Source organism: Aethalodelphis obliquidens, unplaced genomic scaffold (genome assembly GCF_003676395.1).
Source record: "Aethalodelphis obliquidens isolate GAN/ISIS:26980383/991018 unplaced genomic scaffold, ASM367639v1 scaffold8, whole genome shotgun sequence".
NCBI classification, from domain to species: domain Eukaryota; kingdom Metazoa; phylum Chordata; class Mammalia; order Artiodactyla; family Delphinidae; genus Aethalodelphis; species Aethalodelphis obliquidens.
The window spans coordinates 21,833,721-21,839,720 of NW_020837952.1; the positions used below are offsets into that span (position 1 = coordinate 21,833,721).

Here is a 6,000-nt window from a genome sequence, read left to right on the forward strand (position 1 = left end):
CAACCGGGATAACCTGAGATATTTTAATAAGTATGTAAGTTTATATGGGGAAAAACTTTTTTCTTAATTTATCATTTTCAAAACATAATGATAATTCCTAGGTCTTTTTAATTAGGGATTATGCCAATATATTAACAAGTAATGCAACTTTCTCTCCTTCTGTAATACTGAGAAAATTCACTTTAATATCTGTTAATGATAGTGAGACAATTCTCTGCTGCACTTAATGTATACTTCAGTTAAAGACAAAATAAGCTGGATCCACAGTGTTATATGAGAAGATACAATTCTCTGGGGTTTTTCTGAGAAGTAAATTCTTTGCAAGTAACAGTAGTGAAAAAAAAAAGTGGTTTCAATGATACCACACAACAAAATTTTCAGCTTCTATGAAAGAGACAAGGGAAAAATAATGTATCTCCTGTGCTTATTTTCTTTTGATACAACTGGTAGTATAACAATTTAAAGAATAGGCGTTAAAATAATTTGGGGTTAAGAACTATATTTAATTTAGAAAATAACTTTAGCAACAATCCAGCATTTATTTGCTATGAAAAATTAAGCACCTCAGCATGGCTTTTAAGAACACAGCCTTGGAAGCACGCTGCTTCAGTGTTTGAATCTTGGCTCTACCACGCACTAGCTGCGTGACCGCAGAGAGGCTCTTAAACACTCTGTGCTTCTGCTTCAGTTTCCTCAACTCTAAAATACAGAAGATGAGTGCCCATTTTTTCAGTTGTTATGAGGAATAAATGGCTTAATATTTGGAAAACACTTAGACAGTACCTAACACATAGCAAACGCTGTGTAAAGGGTTAATTCTTTCTCCACTGTTTCATCCGGCATGGTGTAAAGTAAAATTCATATTCTATGGCAAGACAAGAAAAATTTAAAAATGAAAAAATTTTCTCTGCCCTTTGGCTTCTTCTCTCCCCTCCACTGTGCACTGAGTATCAACCAAACCTCGCCCATCGGCAGAAATACCTGCTCAACCATAAAAAGCAACATTCTCCCAGCATCAACAAGAAAACTTAAAAGATAACTTTTCACCTTGATTTTGTCATGATGACTCACGACTTTATGGGTTTTTTTTTTTTTGGCTGTACCACGCAGCATGCAGGGATCTTAGTTCCCAGACCAGGGATCAAAGCCATGCCCACTGCAGTGGAAGTGTGGAGTCTTAACCACTGGACTGCCAGGGCCCTGATGACTCACCACTTTGTACTTGCAGATCTAGATTGTGCAGACTGTCAGTAATACATCATTTAATGTAGAGTCCTCTCAAAAATTTTATATAACTGTGCTTTGACTTCTAATGAGCAGAACAATTCTTGGAGCTTTCTGAGATGCTGTTCCTGAGTTATAATCCTCAATTTGGCTGATATAAAATTTCCATTTCTTTCTGAGATTGACTGATTAACTTTTCTTGACAATGGTGTCCAAGATCTGTGATTGATTATATGTTTCCCAAGTGTCTAGAACAGTGAACACAGTAGTAACTCAATAAATAGTGTTAACTAAATGAATGAATGTGCTATGTAAGTCTTCCTACTCTTAATACAATATAAAAAGACAATAATGATGTCATTTTTTTTCTGCATGAAATTTATTATTATGGAAACCAATTATTCATAACTATGCAGGGATTTAGCCCCATCATAAGAGAGTCACTTTCTAATACATCAATATCTATTGCCAAAGTAATGTATTATGAGCAATTTTAAGTAAAATTCCCTGGTAATGAAATATTAGTCCATCACTATTGTGACTAAATTATTAGGTTCATGTTTCAGTATGTATATCCACTTTCCAATCTTCTATTATAGATTGCAAAGATTTTTATTAAAATATTATTGAAAAGACCACATTGAGAAAAACTTACCTACATCTATTTACAAACCCATGTTGTATTAAAAGTAAGAACTATATTGTTTTTTATTACATAAAAAATAATTTTCTTCATGTTTTATAACATTTCAACTGTTCATTAAAATATTATTGTAGGTTTTATACATTTTAAAATGTATTCATTTTAAATATTTATAATTTTCTAAGACTTTACACATATTTATTTCATTGCAAATACATTATAAAATACAAAATGCATAAAGAAGAAAATATAGGCTCACTTCAATCAGTGTAGAATATTTATAATCATATTTTTATAGACCTGAGACCATCCTCTATCTCCAGCTTTAAAGATAACAAAAAATAAACTTTTAAAACAATTAAAAATTGTAAAAGTACAAAGAATCACCAAAAAGGAAAACAAACTGTATTCAGAATCCAATGCAGGTATTCTTGTAGGTTTTGTTTCTGCTTATTTTAAACACTAATCAAAATGTTGATTATTATTTTGATCTGTATGTGTGTAATAAGTACAATAGGTTATTTAAAGTTAGATTAAAATTTGAAATTTATTAAGTCAGAAAATTTCTTCCTATACTTTCTTATAATTAATATTAATGATTATTTTATCATTTGAAAAAAAGAATGAACCATAATTAATAGACATAATAGTTTTGCAGATTGTCTAAACACCAAAACAAAAATATATAATGTATTCTTTTATGGAATGTGATAACAATTTATATAGCTCATGTGAAAGTATTATTGTAATCAATAAGAATAAAAATTACTTTTTAATATAAAAAACAGAAGATTGTCAATCGCAGATTCCCAAAAGAACACACACACACCAAAAAAAAAAGAAGAAAAAAAGAAAGGAAGGAAGGAAGAAAGAAAGAAAGTCCCATAACAACTGTTCATCAAGCAAAGCCTAGTTCATTACTGTCGTAAGGGAGAATATCTTCTTAACTGAATCTTAGGAATGCCTCAAAAAATGTTTAGGGTCTGGGTTGGGATGGTCTAAGGCAGATCTTTCAAAGAAGGAATCTCCTTCCTATTGAGTAAAATCCTTGATATAATACTCTAGTATTGGTGGACACACCAAGTAGGGGAATTTTGAGCCACTTTTGGTAAGTAAACCATTATTTGATAAGAAAGCAAGTTTGCCCAGTTGTCCTGGAAAGAAAACCATTTACTCAAATGAGCAAGGTACTGTGCTGACAGGGGGCTAGTTGAGCAATCTATTGCTTGAATAAATGGATCTGGGGGATGTTCCTAAAGATAGAGGTGAAATTATTTACTGGTTTACCATCTTATTTTAGTAAGCAAGGATATCATGCAACACATTGTGAATTCATCGGTGTAGAAACTTTTGTTCTTCTGCTGACAATTAACCCATGGAGAACAGAAGTTTTCATTCTGATGATGAGAATTCCAGTTCTGGTACTCTCTTTAGCAGAAGAGGAAAAATGTCTTTTTCTGCTGATATGTGATTATTATTATAATGACTTCAGTGGTAGTTAAATATGAGTTCTAAGGTATAATTTTTATTCTTATTTTGAATTCAGCTATTCAGTTATGTGTATTGTTTTGGGGTTATCAAATAAGCATCACTTATTGACTATTACCAATAATAACTTAAACAAGAAGTTTTTGTGAAAAGTCTGTGAAAATATTGAGGATCTGTATTGGTTGGGAAGGGGGTGGATAGAATGTGCAGTAGGTTTTAAACTAGAAGAGATTTTATTGTAGTTAGCTAGGGGAGATGTAGAAACACTATATCCTTTTCAATTTCACATATTATTGGCCACATACATTAACAGTTTGAAAATACATTGTGTTTTAAGATATAAACTAGTAAAAAATTAAAATTGAAACTTTTAATACAATTAATTTTACTAGTAACCTAATATGATTTTGATGAATTTAAATATGATGAACAATCAAAGAAATTTCATTGGAAACAGTACTAAGTAAACTGTAACTAATACAACTGTTACTGTCCCATATATCAATATATACTGATTTCCGCATTTTAGGAGAAAAACATTCAAAGAGCAAATTATCACTGAAAGTGCAGCCATATTGGTAGTCACATTTTCAAGGATATAAAAATTAGCTTTAAAGGCAAAACAAAAATCACCATATTTTTTTCTTTGATTACCATACCGAAATGTATGATCAGAGTCAAAACTAAATTGAGAATTTTGCTTCTATTCCTGCTACCACACGGATTTTTTTTTTTCAATTTGCAAGGAGTTTGATTATTTAATTGCCATAAAATTTTACTCAGTTTAAACAAATGTGGTACATTAAAATTAACATTTCCTTCCTAAAATAGACTGTCAGAAATCAGAAGCTAGAAAGGGGCCTTGGAGGTCATCTAGCCCAGTGTTTCTTAAAATTTGCTCATCATCAGAATTGCATGGGAGGTGGCTGCTTTTTCCCAGACTTCTGCACAGAAGACTCTAACTCAATAGATCTGGAATATGGCACAAAAATCAAGTTTGTCCTAAGGGTTTCAGGTGATCTGATGATAAGCCATATTTGGAAAATACAGATTTGCTTCAGTGGCACAGGGGGAAAGTACTATATTGGGGATAAAAAAAGCCCTGTATGTATTGTGGGTTTCCAAATGATTAAGACTTGGTTCTCATATTAAATGTCATTTTTTTAAAGTTCATGAGATAATGAACACTTCTTAAATTTTAAGGACATAATTTTGTTTTTGTAACAGAACATTGCAATCACTTGTCTAACATCTCCAAGTGTCTTGGTCCAACTGGGATCATGAAAAATAATTGCTTTAGATGCAAACTAGTGTATATAAGATGGATAAACAACAAGGTCCTAGTGTATAGCACAGGGAGCTATATTTAATATCCTATGGTAAACCAAAATGGAAAAGAATATGAAAAAATAATATATATACATATATCTGAATCACTTTGCTATACAGCAGAAATTAACACAACATTGTAAATCAACTATATTTCAAAAAAATATAAAAAAAGAAAATAATTGCTTTAAAAATACTTATAATTTTATGAAGGATTCACAAAAAAAATTATTTTAAATATTAATTTCTCCTTGTTCATTCAGAGATTATTTTTGAAACAAATTTAGATACAGATTTTCTGTAAATTTATTTTTATGAAAAGAAGTATCAGTTCATCCATTTGACAAATATTAGTTTTTGTTTTCTGATCAAAAACTTTGTGCCAATCACTGTACATTAAGTGTTTATTGTACATTTATTATTGATGGCATTAGGAAAATATTGTTCCCATATTTTAATGGCAAATCTGGGATTCAAATGCAAGGTTGTAAGATTAGAAAGCTAAAGCTGTATTGAGTGACAAAGCAATGCAATTCAATAATAAATTTGGTTTTTACAGGTCGAGATTGGGGTGTCTACCCAAACTGGAGTTTTGATCTCATTCTATAGAAGAAAGAGCTCCAGAAGAGAGAAGAAAGAGAAAAGAGAGAAATGGCTAGAGTCTTAAGGAGTACAAAGGAGAATATTAGGCAAGGTTGGTAGGATATGTGAAATTTTGAAGTCTCAATGAATTTTATGATGTTTTATCACAGACTGTATTATAAACACAAGCCACCAACCACTTCCCCATCCTTCTATTTCTACCTTTATATGAGACTTCAGTCATCACTTAACGTTATTTTCCAATTTGTGGGCGAGTCAAATATGTGTTTCTCTGTAATGTGATACTTTGTAGAGTTGTGCCCTACAAGAGTGACCTTCAAAGAACAGATTTATCTTTCTTTATACATGTGTCAATTATTATTATAATTTGATTTATTCATTTATTTATTTATTTTGGGGTGTGTTGGGTCTTCGTTTCTGTGCGAGGGCTTTCTCTAGTTGAGGCGAGCAGGGGCCACTCATCATCGCGGTGTGCGGGCCTCTCACTGCCACGGCCTCTCTTTTTTGCAGAGCACAGGCTCCAGAGGCGCAGGCTCAGTAGTTGTGGCTCACGGGCCTAATTGCTCTGCGGCATGTGGGATCCTCCCAGACCAGGGCTCGAACCCTTGTCCCCTGCATTGGCAGGCAGACTCTCAACCACTGTGTCACCAGGGAAGCCCCCAATTATTTCTAAATGCTATAAACCCACCAGCCTTGTCTATACCTACTGAATG

General features: G+C 32.4%; 1 long non-coding RNA gene across 1 annotated transcript in view; it reads left to right on the forward strand.

The window, feature by feature from the left end:
* LOC113620763 (uncharacterized) overlaps positions 1-5,660 on the forward strand; it is a 77,196-nt gene extending 71,536 nt beyond the window's left edge. The window contains exon 3 of the long non-coding RNA XR_003432902.1: positions 5,244-5,660. This is a non-coding gene — a long non-coding RNA (uncharacterized LOC113620763). The remainder of the gene's footprint in view (positions 1-5,243) is intronic.
* Positions 5,661-6,000: the final 340 nt, after the last annotated feature.